Source organism: Galeopterus variegatus, unplaced genomic scaffold (assembly GCF_000696425.1).
Source record: "Galeopterus variegatus unplaced genomic scaffold, G_variegatus-3.0.2 Scaffold196, whole genome shotgun sequence".
NCBI lineage: Eukaryota > Metazoa > Chordata > Mammalia > Dermoptera > Cynocephalidae > Galeopterus > Galeopterus variegatus.
In genome coordinates this window covers 419,299-434,772 of record NW_007726307.1, presented here as the reverse complement: position 1 = coordinate 434,772, position 15,474 = coordinate 419,299, and the positions used below count along the sequence as shown (strand labels likewise).

General features: G+C 51.6%; 1 long non-coding RNA gene across 1 annotated transcript in view; it reads right to left on the bottom strand.

Moving 5' to 3' along the window:
* Positions 1 to 3,891, bottom strand: part of LOC103584195 — a 17,709-nt gene extending 13,818 nt beyond the window's left edge. Inside the window, exon 1 of the long non-coding RNA XR_549946.1 lies at positions 3,789 to 3,891. This is a non-coding gene — a long non-coding RNA (uncharacterized LOC103584195). The remainder of the gene's footprint in view (positions 1 to 3,788) is intronic.
* Positions 3,892 to 15,474: the final 11,583 nt, after the last annotated feature.

The window sequence follows — 15,474 nt, the reverse complement described above, 5'->3', positions numbered from 1 at the left end:
ATGTGGGATCCGAACCCTCAGCGGGAGCGCCGCCGAGCTCCCAAGCGGCGCACTGTAGCAGTGCGCCACCGGGCTGACCCCTTACCGGTCATCTTTTGAAAAAAAAAAAAAACCAACTGATGTCCGTGAGCACTGGTTGAGAAGCACCCAAGTGGAATAAGCGTGCTCTAAGAGCCCTTGTTTGTGGGTGTGTTAAGGTGCTCATAATATGCGCTGCCAAGTGAGCTCAGCGTATTTCCCTGTGCCAACAGGTTTCCATCCCCTGGGTTTCTTGGCCAGCTGGAAGATATTTGAAGTCTGGAGGACATCCCAAGAGTGCTGGTATGGCACTTCCTGTTTCTCCCTCTTTCCTTTAAGGAGAGGAACAGTGTACCTTCATGTTACCTTCCTGGGCCACTTTCCTCTGGCAGAAGTCCTGCCAGAATTCACATTGCAGGACTAACAATGCCCCCCACCCTTTTATTTTTGCTGGGGTAGGTGTACTATTTTTGCTGGACTAACAATGCCCCCCACCCTTCTATTTTTGCTGGGGTAGGTGTATTTTTGCTGGAGTTCCATGGAAGAGAATTTGTCGTGGAATTTGGTTAACTTCTTAGGGTTCAGTCATGGCCTGTGGGAGAATTATTACTACCTACTTTAAGCCCGGGGGGGTGGCGGGAGTAAAAAAATCCTTAGCTTTTAGAGCATAGCCAAGGTCATGGGCCAGCTGCAAAAGAATAAATAAATAAAAATCCCTAGCAAAGTTAAGGATTCAGCAAAGTTGTAGTATACAAAATCCACACACAAAAATTAGTTGTTACCAAAATCAAGGTTTCAGATCCCCGTACAGGCAACCCCCCCCACACACACACACACACAAGTCGCATTTCTTTATGCTAACTGAGCAATTCAAAAAGTAAGTTAAGAAAAAAATCCCATTTACACCAGCATCAAAAGAATAAAGTACTTAAGAATGTATTTAACTAACAAGGTAAAAAAATGTGTACACTGGAAACTACAAAACATTGCTAAAAGAAATTAAATATCTCGGCTGAGCCCGTGGCACACTCGGGAGAGTGCGGCGCTGGGAGCGAAGCGACGCTCCCAAGGTAAAAAAATGTGTACACTGGAAACTACAAAACATTGCTAAAAGAAATTAAAGATCTCGGCTGAGCCCGTGGCACACTCGGGAGAGTGCGGCGCTGGGAGCGAAGCGACGCTCCCGCTATGGGTTCGGATCCCATATAGGAAGGGCTGGTGTGCTCACTGGCTGAGCGCGGTGTGGGCGACACCACACCAAGGGTTGCGATCCCCTTACCAGTCACGAAAAAAAAAAAAAAGAAATTAAAGATCTAAATAAATGGAAAAACATCCTGTATGCATAGATTTGGAAGACTTAAGGTGACAGTGCTATCCAAAGCACCCTTCAGATTCCATGCAATCCCTATCACAATCCCAATAGCATCTTTTACAACACTAGAAAAACCCACCCCAAAACTCACATGGGAAATATGGGACCCTGAAGAACGAAATCAATCTGGAAAAAGAACATTAAATTTAGAGGACTCACACTTTCTGATTCAAAACTTACTGCAAAGCTACAGTACGCAAAACAATACAGTACTGGCATAAGAACAGACATTTATAATCTGATGGGATAGAATAGGGAGCCCCATAATAAACCCTCATATCAACGGCCAGTTGATTTTTGACAAGAGTGCTAACATTTAATGGGGAAAGGACAGTCCTTCCATCTAATGTACTGGGAAGAAAGACTGCATATCCATGGGCACAAGAGTGAAGTTAGACCCTTACCTTACACAATACACAAAAATGAACTTGCAATGGTCAAAGACCTAAATCTCAGAACTAAAACTATAAAACCCTTAGAAGAGGGAAAAGCTTCATGACCTTGGCTTTGGCAAAGATTTCTTGGATATGACTGACACCAGAAGCACAAGCACCAAAAGAAATAAATCGGACTTCATCAAAATTAAAAACTTTTGTGAATCAAAGGACACTATCAAGAGAATAATGGGCTGGCTGGTTGGCTCCGTTGGTTAGAACCTGGTGTTAAAAACATCAAGGTCCAGGATTCGATCCCTGTACCAGCCAGCTGCCCCTCCCCCCAAAAGTAAAAACAACCCATAGAATGGGAGAAAATATTCTTAAGTCAAACATATATCTATATACTATATGAAGAAGTCCTACAACTCAACAAAAAAATCAAACAGTTCAAAAACAGACAACGGACTTGAATAGACGTTTCTTCAAAGATAATTCTCAATGTCATTAGTCATTTGGAAAATGCAAATCAAAACCACAATGAGATACCATTTCACACTCATTAGGATAGCTATTTAAAAAAAAACAAAACATTGAGGATGTGGAGACACTGGAACCCTGGAGCACTGCTGGTGAAAATGTAAAATGGGGCAGAAAATAGTTTGGTGATTCCTCAAAAAGCTAAACAGAATTACTGTGATCCAGTAATTCCACTGTCGGTATATACCCAAAAGAATTGAAAGGTGGGACTCAGAGAAATATTTGTACACCAGTAACATAAGGTGGAAACATAAGTGTCCATCAACAGATGAATACATATGGTATATACATATAATGGAATATTATTCAGCCACAAAAAGGAATAAAATTCTGAGTCATACTACAACATGGATGTACCTTGAAAACATTGTTCTAAGTGAAATAAGCCTGACACAGGGAGAAGTATTGTATGAGTTCACACCTATGAAATACTGAAAATAGTAAAATTCATATAAACAAAGTAGAATAGACGCTGGGGTCAGGGGGCAGTGGAGAGTTACTATTTAATGAATACAGAATTTCTGTTTGGGATGATGGAAAAGTTCTGGGAATAAATAGTGATGATTGCACAATAATGTGGCTATATTTAATGTTGCTGAATTGTACACTTAAAAATTGTTAAAATGGTAAAATTTATGTTATGTACATTTTATAATCTTTTTATAATAAAAAAAGGAAACAGCCATGTTTAAAAAGGTCAAAGATAAATTAGTGCCTAAAGCCCATGAACCTCACAAAAAGCCCAGCTGCCTCTGCATCTGCCTGGCAAACCTCCTCCACTCCCTGTGCATCTCTGTGCGGCATCATGGTCACTCACTCTTGCTGTCAGCCCTCCCAGCTGCAGTGCTGCCTGGCGTAGGTACTTAAAAGTCACACAGTGTGCCCAAGGCAGAGGGATGTCAACCCAGGTTTAGGTCTGGGTTGAGAGCTACTGAGTTCTGGCCACTTAGCCTTCTGCTGCAGACACATTTCTGCAACTCCTGTGTATGAACTGAGAGCATGCGATTTTCACAAGGTGTGTGAGGGAGAGGTGAGGTGGGACTAATTTCTCTTTGGTCACAATGCTTCAAGAGTGCCTACTGGCAACTCCTGCCAGCTTTACTGCCAAGGGAGGCTGTAAGCAGGGGAGTAGACAGAATGCCACTCAGGCACTCTTCCTGCCCTGAGGAACAGGCCCAGGGAAGGCTTTTGTTTCCCCTTTCTCCCATCCTCAGTCACTGTCACCAACTGCAGCCAGCCTGAAAACTGGGATGCTGGGGAGCTTGCACCTTTGACCAACTGCAAGCCACAGGAGCTTACCTCCTTCTTGGCCTAAGCTGCCAAGGGATGTCTCCACATGCTCCAAGGCAGTAAATCTCAACTCTGGCCATGCCTTAAACTCACTGGAAAGCTAGAACTTTAAAAATCCTCATGCCTAGGCCCTACCTTCAGTGCTTTTGATTTAATTGGTCTTGGAGAAACTGCTGGTATTTTTAAAAGCTCACCTCGTGATTGGAGTGTGTAGCTGGGATTGAGAACCACACTTCTGGATGGTTGCAGCAGAGGCCTTGGGTTCAGGGCTTCTTACCGAACCAGGAAAGGAGCCTGGAGTTACTGCATTCCAGTGTTCGTGGCCCTGTAGGATGACAGGTTGGGCAAGAGAGACAAATACTAGTGGGCACAGGTTTATTTGTATTCCCACTTTGTGTGTTTGTGTAGGAAAAGAGGAACCTTTTCTCCTTTCCTCTGAGGTCTGAAGCTCGCAGAACTGCTCTTCTGTATGGCCTTCATGTAAGTGTATGAATATGGTGACTGGAGGAAGTTGTGCCTTTACCGTCCCTTTGGGACACCACACCTAGGTCAAGGGCTCCCTGGAATGGTGGGGCCCCCGAGCTGATCTCTCGTGTGCCTCCATGGGGGCTGGGTCGTGGGTAAGTTGCTCGTTAGTGCATCAGCCATTTCTTTCATGCCCTCTAGATTCAGTGGTGCTGGGAGGAGCCTTCGGGATGGTTTGTTGCAGGACTCGGGAGGAAGTTAAGGGGAGAAGAGCGCTCTCTGGTGGCCAACCTGGCAGCGGTGAGCAGTACACAGTGGGGAGAGGCCCAGAGACAAGGGAGCTGGGTTCCAGGAAGAGTTTGGCAAAGGATCTTTGGGCAGCTGTACTCCTAAGTGAGCAGGAGTTCTGCAGTGATCATGAAGGAAAACCATGTCAGGAAGCTAAGGACGGCAGAGGCCTGCTCCTCAGGAGCTCACAGACCCCGGGGGCAGACAGCCCTGGTAACATGGAGGGAGCTGTCAGTTGTGCAGGGAGGTGGGGTGTCCAGGGAGTCTGCACACAGGGCGTTAAACAGAGCCTTGCCAAGGTCGTGGGTAGCATGGTTGAAACTGCACTGAAGTCCAGGGTTCCTGCAGGCGGCCTGTGGGCCAGTTCCGAGCTACAGACCTGTTTTGTTTCCCTCAGTTTCTTCTTTAATCTGAATTTTTAAGACTCCAGTGTTAAAGACACACACACACACACACACACAATCACACACACACACACACAATCACACACACGAGAAATGCCGATTTCTCACTCCTCTTCAGAACGTCTTGTGACCCCGGGGCCTGCATGCAGTTTGGCACGGAGCTGGTGTCTCCGTTGCTCCTTCAAGCGGCCACCGCACAGCCACAGCGCCAGCCCCTGACGCTTGTATCGTCTGCCTGGCCAGGGAGGCCAGAGTTTGCCTGCCTGTGAGAGACTTAATAAACGCGTTTGTCGGGCCGAGCCCCTGGCGCACTCGGGACAGTGCGACGCTGAGAGCGCAGCAGCGCTCCCACCGTAGGTTCGGATCCTATATAGGGATGACCGGTGCGCTCACAGCGCTCACTGGCTGAGCGAGGTGCGGCCGGTCTCAAAAAGGACAAAAATAAATAAATAAACGCGTTTGTCTTTGCTTTGCTTTTGGTTTTCTGGTTCCCAGGCAGATGTAGGGACGCATGGACAGGAAGGGCCCTGAGGTGAGGAGTGTGGTGGTTCTACTGTTAACACTGCCCCTGTGGCTTCATGATCAGGCCAGCCCAGGAAGCACAGGTCCTGGCGTCCGTGTCACCACGGGACTGGCAGTATGGGTCCCAGAGATGGAGAGGCCTGGGGTGCCTTTTGCACAGGCCTTGAGGGCACGTCGGGAACGGTGCCTTTATCCCGCTGTCAGTGGGGACCAGTGAAAGGTCACTGCGGAAGCCACCCTGCTAGGCGGCTCAGGCGTGTGGTGGCCTTCACTTCGCCAGGGCACCCTAGAAGTCAGAGTTCCGTTTGCCTGCCCCGTGTACAGACATTTTCTAACCCCCTGGGCCGGACCTCAGAGGGCTTCACCGCCGTCCTCGCCTCAGGGCCCTTCAGTGCGGCCTCCGGGGCGAGCTGCCAGGGACTGCTCCCGTGGCCGCCTCAGGGGATGACACAGCCCCCGGAGAACCCTGTCGCAGGCAAACCAACTCTCGGGGGTCCTGGGCTACTAGCCACAGTCACCGAGGGTCCACACTCTCCGGGCCTTGGGCCATCCCGTTCATTGTTCAGACTCCCACGCCCTTCCCTGGCCCTGTTCAGCGTCTCCTCAGAGAAGGGGCCCGGGGCTGACAAGGCTTATGAACGGGCGGGCCCGGGACGCGCTGGCCCTCCCGGCGCAGACACGACAACGCGCGGGGCTCGAGTACAGCTGCTGGGGCGGCCGACGGGAGGTGCCGGTCTCCGTGGAGACGAGGGGCGGTGCTCAGACGCGGCCGCGGGGGCGGCCGTTGGGAGGTGCTGGTCTCCGTGGAGACGACGGGCAGGGGCTCGAGTGCAGCCGTTGGGACGTGCTGGTCTCCATGGAGACGAGGGGCGGGGGCTCGGGCGCAGCCTTTGGGAGGCGCTGGTCTCCGTGGAGACGAGGGGCGGGGCGGTGCGCGCGCCCGTCGCGAGTGCTGGTGGCCGCAGACTAACGTCTGGTCCGGGTCCGCCTCGGTATTACCTCGCTGTCGCTGGAGACGGCCCGGGCTTAAGCAGCCGGAACCGCAGTCGCTGGGGACCCTGCCGCTGCTTCTCCCGAGCGGAGGCCCGCCGTCCTCTCACTGTCTCCTGGAGGCTCACAGGGACCTTCTTCCTTCCTGGTGTCCCCAACGGCCTCCAAAACTCCGGAGCCGGGCGCGGGCGCTCCTCAGCGAGCCACGCCGCGTCCTCCCGGCTTTTGTAGCCTGGGCTGGAGAGCTGGCCCTTCGTGCTTCACTGGGTCACACAAATGTTTATTGAGCATCTGCTGTGGGCCAGGAATTCACGAGACAGACAAGCCGACCTTGGCGTGGGCAAAAACTCCACGTAGTGATGAGTGCTATGAAGGAAAAGCGGCGGGGAAAGCCAGGGTGACCGTACTTCAGATGGGGTGTTCAGGGAGGGCTCCTCTCAAGAGGTGACATAATCGGCAAGAAGAGGACAGAGCCTGTGAAAGTCTTCAAAGAGACGGAACAGCAGTGTATAGTCCAAGGGACGGAAATAAGACCCCCAGTGAAGGGCAGCGGGGTAGAACGGGGTGTGCAAGGCAGGCAGGAACTTGTCGGCCATGGGCAGACGTCTGTATTTCTCTTCCATTTCCATGTGGTAATGAAGTACCCGGTGTGTAGCAGGGGCGGGCCGGTCCACGGAGGCTCCAACAAGGCTCTTGGCCTCTGTGAAGATCTGGTAACAGAGGAAGACCCACATAGAGACCTTCTCAACCTTTTAGGGGGCAGATGCTGCGAAAAGGGCCACTCTGGAATGCAGTTTAGATTTCAGAAGAGCACTCTGTCGCTCCTCACACTCTTCTTAAACAGCCCGCTCCCTGGGCTGTTCCTGGGGAGATATGGTCCTGAGGCCCCTCGTTCAATGGACGGCCTTCTGAAGGGTGTCTTCTGCCCCCAGCCCCGGAGGGCGCATGCTGCCACACTCCCAAGCTGTGGATCCTCGTCCGCCCTGCGCGCTGCGAGCACCCCTTCCTTGGCTTCTGGTTAACTGGGCAGATGAAAGGGTTCAGGTGGGGCAAGAACACTGGACTGGGAATTGGGGTATAATCCAAACGCCCTGGACGGGCAGCCTCTTCTCTGGACGTCACTTTCTTCATGTCACATGGGGGTAGGGGACAGGGATGGATGGATGAGACAGGTGCTAAAGACCCTTGCCATTCGACCCCCAGGGTAGTGCTAAAACGTTTCTCAAGGGCCACCTCTTTCAAGAATAATTATCTAGTTAAAGGGGTATAAAGGAAGGAAACATTGTTTGAGGGCCATTTATGTCCAGTTCTAGATTAGGTATTGGTTTGGTGGGGCCTGCTTTTTTTTTCCCGAGTTCCTTCATATCATAAACCTGAGTCATAACTAGGGCCAGGAATTAGATTCCAGTTTCTAGATGTTCACATTCCATGTTACACAAAATAAGGATCGGGGGGCAGATAATTTAGCTGGAGAAAACTATGAGAAAAGGAATCAGGATGGTGGGGTTAGGAGTGGCAAAGGAGGAGCTGGTGGAGATGAAGAGTTGGGGGAGTCAGGGCTGGGTGGGCCTGAGGAGAGGAAGCTGGGAAGGGGGAGCCAGGGAGATAAAGTCGAAGAGGTCATCAGGGACCAGAAGGTGGAGGACTGGCAGAGGGGGTTTGAGCACGACAGCAACAAACTCAGATTTATCTTTTAAAAGGTACTCTGGCTGCCTCTAAGTGGAAAAAGGACTGCAGTGAACTGGGTGGGAAGGGGGGTAGAATAGTAGGTGGGGTACAATGGCAGGCGGAGGGGCCTGGCAGCAGAAAAAGCTGGATGTGGGTCAGGTGGACAGCTGTGTCTGGTGGCAGACCTTTGGCTACCCCCTACCCAATGTAACGATGGTGCCCCACTCTTTCTGCCCTGCACCTTAGTAATAGATAATGGCAATTAAGGAGCAGAGTCTGATTTGAGGTTGCCGAGGAATTCTCTGGGGTAGCTGGTAACTAGTTCTTGACTAGTAGGAGAGTTCAGAATCCCCAAGACTGCAAGAGCAAATAACTGCTTTTCAAATGGGCTGCATCCATGCGGAGCTGGGACCCAGGAGGGGCTGGTGCTGTGATGGGAGGGTTTGAATCCCATCTCATTTATTCCACAAATATTTATCGAGGGCCTACTATGTGCCAGGCCCTGTGCAGCAGCAAACACAACAGGTCCCTGCTCTAGTGGGGATAACAGGCATAAAACAGGATAATTTCAGAAAGTGATAAGTGGTACAAAGCAAAGTACTAGGAAGTGGCTGGGGACAGGCAAGGGGGGGCTACTTGAAATGGGGTAAACAGCAAATGCTTTGTCATCTTTTCCTGGCTGGATATTATTGGGGATATTGCCCAATCTCTCTTAAGCCTCAGTTTCCACACCTGGACAGTGGAGCTATAAAGACCATCCCCACCCCTTGCAGTGCCTGATTCTGCTCTCTGAGCCCCCTCTTGTGCTCACCCTGCTCAGGCCCGCCCCAGTGCCCAAGGCTTTTGGTTCCTCCCAAGAGGAAAGTCTCCCCACCCAAGGCCACTGGTGAGGAAGTGAGAGGGATAATCTGGGCCTCCCTATGTGTGCCTCAGGCAGCCAGCCAGGCCTACTCTGGAAGATGGTTTCTCTGTCAGGTTTTGTCCTGGTGCCTGCAGCCCCTTCTACAAAGATCTCTCATCCCAGCTCCCTGGATCTCGCACCCGGCTTCTGCAGAAGAGATGTCAAACCCTACCAAAGGTCAGAGGCTGGAAACAACTCTGGCCTTGCCGACCTGGAAGCCAGACTGGGGGAAGGCCCCCTCCCACAGAGCGTGGCGTGGGGCAGAGGCAAGGCCGGGAGACAAACTCTGAGGGGTCCTTGGGGAGCTCAAGTGAGGCCAACAGGGGCCTTCTCTCCGAGGCTGTAAACCAGCATCAAGTGGGGAGGGCAGTATTTTGCCTGGGAAACCCTGGGCACCAAAGTAAAAGGAGATCCCCTGAGAAGGTTTTGGGGAGCCAGGTCCTCCGCTCCTCTGGAGGCCTTTACTCGGCAGCAGGGGACCCTGAACGACTGAGCTCCTTTGAGCTGTTCACTGTTTCCACCCAAGGGCAAAAATGGCAGGGAGCTTTTCTAACTAGAGTTCTTCTAGGGAGGGGCCTTCAGATGCCATTTTCTGGTTTTGGCCTCTCATCCCCCAGGCGGCATAGGCTAGTGCCAGAGACAGAAAACAGAAGCCCAAGCTGAGGCCCGCAGCAGCAGAGGCGGCCCGCCAGACAGCCGGGCAGTGGGCCCCTCGCCTGGCAGCAAACTGGCCAGGCACGGGGACTTCTGATGGGAGCAAAGAATGGAGATGAAGTTAGAAAAGCAGGCAGAAGCCAGACTGGGGCATGAAGTCGCCATGCCAGTCCTTCTAAGAGCCCAGGGAAGGCTGGTGGCCAAGACCGTGCCCTGGTCCAGAAGAGAGGCAGTGGGGATGGAGGGGCAGCAGGAGGCTTCAGGGAGAGGAGTGGGATTTGGTCAAATGTGGGGAGGAAGACAGGAGGGGGAGGCGGGGACACACACACGCAGGCTGACATGAACGCGATGACAAATGAATCCTGAGATGCACGTGCTCCCCCGAGTGTGGTGTTGGTGTGCGTGTGGAGACAGGCATCTGATGGACTGGGTACCCCAGAGGAGATGCCAGGCCTCTGAGGGCAATCTGGTCACAGGCCATCAAAAAGTAAAATTCTGAGTGTGGTGTTGGTGTGCGTGTGGAGACAGGCATCTGATGGACTGGGTATCCCAGAGGAGATGCCAGGCCTCTGAGGGCAATCTGGTCACAGGCCATCAAAAAGTAAAATTCTCTTTGACAGAGAAACTCCATCTCTAAGAGTGGATCCTGCAGATATTTCCGCACGCGCGAGCAAAGGCTGATGGCCGCTGTGACAGCACATGGGGCCTGTTGGAGGCCGTGGGAGGAAACGGCACGGCCCTGTGACAGTACATGGGGCCTGTTGGAGGCCGAGGGAGGAAGCGGCACGGCCCTGCTCAGAAGGACACATGGGGCTTCCAGAAGAGCGCGGGCCAGGGCGAGGCGCTGTGACAGCACATGGGGCCTGTTGGAGGCCGAGGGAGGAAACGGCACGGCCCTGCTCAGAAGGACACATGGGGCTTCCAGAAGAGCGCGGGCCAGGGCGAGGCGCCCCTTGGCAACCCCACCAAGCTGCCCACCGCCCTGCTCAGCTCTTGCACAGCTGAAAGGGGTGTGCGCAGTTAGATGAGGATGAGGAGCTTGTTCAAGGCGATGGGCTCAACCCCCAAATCCTAAACAATTCTTTCTGCTTTTCAGGCCCAACAATCCTCAGTGGAATTCTTACTCTGCCCCTACAGTCCTCAGGAGTCCCTGGGACCAAGCCCTGTTAAGGCAGGACATGAATGCCTGCGTGTGGGCCTGGGGCAGTGTGAGCCAGGGCCAGGAGCCAATGTGTCTGTCCCTTAATGTGATCCCAAATAGAAGCAGCACTCTAGTCATGACTGTGAGGTCCAGCAAAGGTCTGGCTTTCCATCACGACTAAGTCCACTCATTAAAACACATCCTCAACACAGGTGAGCCCTTTGGGGCTCTCCTGCTTTGCTGGTGCCTAAGCGCAGAGCGTGGGCTGTCTGCATTTGGGGCCATCAGGTTCTCTCCAAGCTGGCCCGCAGCAACTCAGTTACGTGCATCTTATCAGGCTCAGCAACTATTTGTTGGGTCCTTTGATCTCCAGTGGTCCACCCCTGTTTTCCTCAGACCCCCAAGCCAGCCTGGGGGGAGTGGGGGCAGTGAAAGGGCTGAGCCCCTAACAGTGTCCTCATTCAAAGTTTCACAATGCACATTTGCACATTAAAGGCAACCTTCCCCACAGTCTTATCTAATGAATTTATCTTTGTCTCGCCTTAAAAACACTTAATGCCCATCTATCTACATTTGAATCCCATACCTGGACCCTGCCACCCTCTCTCCCAGGCCAGACATAGGCTGGAGACAACCCGTCCATTAAGACATTTGGGGGAGACAGACTCCATGGCACTCCCTTCCTGTTACCCCATAAAAGCCTGGCCCCAAGCTGACTGGCTTTCCCCTCAGTCCAGGCCTCTGACCCCATTTCCTCCTCCCCAGTCCCCAGGGCTGGTGACTCCTGAAGCATCTCTTAGCCCCCAGGGCTTGAGAAGCCCTTACAGGCCCTCCACTTTGACAGATGACAACACTGAGCTCCACAGAGGCACAGAAGCCCACTTAGAGCCCAAGGCTTTGGAATCCCAACCCTGGAATTCCCTCTCTCCCTCTGATTCCTTCTGTGTTTGGGTCTCCTCCAGCCAGGCTGTGAGTCTTTGTTTCTTGTGGGTCCCCATTTCTCTTGATGCCATCTCCTCTGTTCAGAGGCCCAGATCAGACCATCAAAACCAGAAGGGTCAGTTAAGCTCCACACATCCAGCCCCTTTTACAAATTAGGATACTCAGTCTGGGCAGTGGAAGTACGAGATGGGTCGCACAGGGCTTTTGTGGGATAGCCAGGGTCTGAGCCAAGCCAGTTGTCCTGAAGCAGGGACAGAATAGGGACATGTCCCAGGGAGGCTGCTCATAAATGGTCGGCACTGAAAGAAAGTGAGCTGAGATGCCGGGTACCGTTCGTTCAAGCTTTATTAAAGAAAGAAATCTGCTGGGCTGTGTTCAGAGTGGCAGGCAGCCCAGGGCTGCCCTAAAAATGGTGGACAGCACCAGGTATGGGGGTGGTAGAGCTTATATAGGTATGTTGGTGCCACCAAGAGCTGGGTGATGTAATTCTGGGGTGGGGATTGAGTTAGGTCGTGGGAATGGAGAGTTGCGTACATGTGGAAAAGCTGAAAGTTTCATTTTCTCTGAAACCATGAGGCTTCTTGTAAAAGAGAATGGGGGAGGGGAGGGGAGGAGGTGGACGGCGCCATTTTGTACTTGGGCTTGTCTAAGGTGGTGCTGCTTATGTTGCAGGTCTATTAGGCACTGCCCGCCTCTTTGCCTGGCAGCTAATGGACTCATATTGCACTTGTAATAGCTGAATGCTGGCCACCACACCTGCACCCAGGAGGAACAAAAGTGCAGACACCCACCACTGTGACCCTCCCCTGTGCCGGACAGGGCAAGGTGGACTTGAGAAACTCAGGGACGCATGATGGGAATCTTGACACTGTTAGAAAATAATCTAAGTGATTCATTTTCAGAAATAATTCAGGCCCAGCCCAGAAGATGTCTGACTGGTCCAGCCCTTTCCTGGGGGGGGGGGTCACTGAATAGATAAAGTTCTGCTTCAGGTGCTAATAAGTTACCAGCCCTTAATTGTTTACTTCAAATGGATAAATTTCTCCTTGAGATGGTAATGAGTTAATAGCCCTTTATTGTTTTCTTCATTTCCTAATGTTTCTACTTTCAAGGATTTAGGTGGGCCACAGGCTTGTCCTGAGCCCTCAGACAAAGAAATTTCCTACAAGGGGGTAGTAAATTGGGGTACTCTTAGACATCAGCCAGGAAGATTGTGCACCCCAACCAATGAGGAGGCGGGGGCGGGGACTTGCACACTAGGGAATAAATTGCTTGCTACAGCCCTTTTCCATGTGCCTGCCCATCAGACACCCGAAAATTGCAAGGCCATAATTAAAGTTTCGCTTCGCTGTACCTTGTGTCTCCGTGTCCATCCTTTGGCCTTGGATGGGTAAGGGCGTTTTCACAACACTGCCTCATTAGGCTTTAATTCCCTTAGATCCTCCTCCATAGCCGAATATTCCCCTCCCCTTCATTAGTAAAGAGAAACACTCCGTCCCAGAGCAACACATAACTCCCCAGGACTCCAGGGACAGCTCTCTGCTTCCAAGGCCACCCACGCGCATGTGGGCACTGTTCTCTCTGCATAATAAATCCCTAGTGTTTGTATATCTGTCAGTCTGTCTCTCTGCCTTTTTCTTTCACAGAGCATGCTCACCGTGTTGTGGGCTTTGGTTGGTCCTGGATAAGGTTCTCCTTACTTGGTTTGACCAAGGATCTTGGCCTTGGGTTTAATGGCACCCTCTGAGCCTTTTGCCATCAGACAAACGCAACATGCATTTACTACATAGTCTCTAGAGCACGTTATACCACCCACCCCTAGATCTCATAGCTGGAGCCACCAGGGGCTCTCCCTGTTTCTGCTACTTTACTGTCTCAATTTCTCGTGCACAACAGGTCATGCCTGGATATGCACGGTTTTCCCTACTCACCACTGGGTTGGTCGTCTTCCCTGGTGTGAGAGGCAGGAGTGGCCAGTCGTTGCACATCGTCCTCCAGGACATTTATCCGTGCTTCCATTGACTCTGCTTTCTGCCGCAAATCTCGATCAGTTTGTGGCATAGTGATCAGCAGCCAGGCTCTGGTCAGCAGAAAAGTGGCCACCGGGCACCACATGCTCAAGGACAGCCACATTTCCTCCCAACTTCCAAGGGGTTTTGCGTTGTAGTACCTGGTTTGTGCTGCCTTGCGGTACACTGTGCAGCAACCAGGTCCCAGTCAACAGGAAGGTGGCTATAGGGCACAGTATATTTGCAAGTAGCCACATTTCCTCCTCCTTCCAAGGCTTTCGGCTCCTGTATCTGCTCAGAATCCTGTCACAGACTATGCCAGTTGCAGCAGTCTGCTAAGGCTAATGTCTGGAATCCTGCTCACATCACCAGTTGTAGCGCTCTTAATCCTGTTCATAACGCCAGTTGTCTAGCTAGGCAACCACACTAGTTGTCAGGCTCTTTCACCTGCCAGTAATCCTGCTGACTGGGCTGATCGTTGACCTAGGGCTGGGTCTGGAGCTCCCAGACCCCTCAAGCCCATTCACAGACTGGGTCACAAACCCTTCACATGCCAGGCTGGGTCCCCAGACCCCTCACACACCAGGCTGGGTCACCAGACCCCACACACGTAGGTCTATGAGCTAGGTAACTGGCCAAAAGGTCCTTGGAGCCATAGATTGGAAAGCATCGCTGCGCTGGACGGATGGATGCTTGAGGCAGACGCCCACCTGCCTGCTTCACTCAAACTACTATCTCTCTCTCTCTGAAGAACACAAGAATAGCAACAAAACTCAAAAAATACATTGGCATACCTGTGCAGTAACTACACACACACACACACACACACAATTTGCACACACAAATGACCTGCTAAAACAACACCCAATGGGACCTGAGGCGAGGGCCCTGACCAAACTATTCTATTTTCCCAACACTACCTTATACATCAAGCTTTGGCCAGGAGATCATACATATTTTTTCAGTGGGAATGTCTGGGGCTTGGGCCAGGCCTTATTTGATCTTCCCTGACAAATGGTCTCCCCACTTACTAGATCCTGAGATTCCCAAATGTCAAATTATTTCAATATTACCGTATCACCTTATGTATTTAATTCCCTCCTGCACCGCCACATTGATGACTATCTCCATTGGCGATCCTGGACCCAGACATGCCATTTCCCCAGGGACCCTCTTCCCCTTGAAGCCCTCACGTTCCAGTTTCTCCAAACATCTTTACTGTGGAGGCCAGCTGGCAGCCAGCCCAATGTGTCTCCTGCACAGATGCCCGGTCAAGGGGCTTGCGTCCTAGTCCCACATCTACCGTGAGAGAAAGAGGTTCATTAGAGCAGATACCCCTACTGCTGCCATGGGGATGAGAGGGTGAAGGTCGACACTTCCCTGACTTGGAGATGTCCAAGGCTAAAGGGGCTCACCTGGAAAGGATGCCTTCAGGGGGCCCTCATTCATAAATAGGAGCGGATACCCACCTATTCACCAAGGTGAAGAGTACACCAGGGGAGGGATACCTGCTCCCAGGTGCATGACTCTTTTTTTCTTCTTCTCTCTCACCACTTTCCCCAACAGGTAGGGGACAAAATAGGAAATACTTCCTCTATCCCTGAGTGGTCACCTTTGGGATGCATGTTAAAGAACTGGAGCTACTTTAAACTAGATGGTCTGAAAAAGAAAAAGCTCATATTTTTCTGCAATGTGCCTTGGCCCCAATATAAGTTAGATGATGGAGAACAATGGCCCCCAAATGGCTCTCTAAATGACAACACCATTTTACAATTGGATCTCTGATGTTGCAGGGTCCATGAGTGGACTGAGGTCTCATATGTCCAGGCCTTTATGGCTTTATATCAGGATCTAAAACTAAAAGGAAATTGTCTTAATTTGCTGTGCGGGAATCCA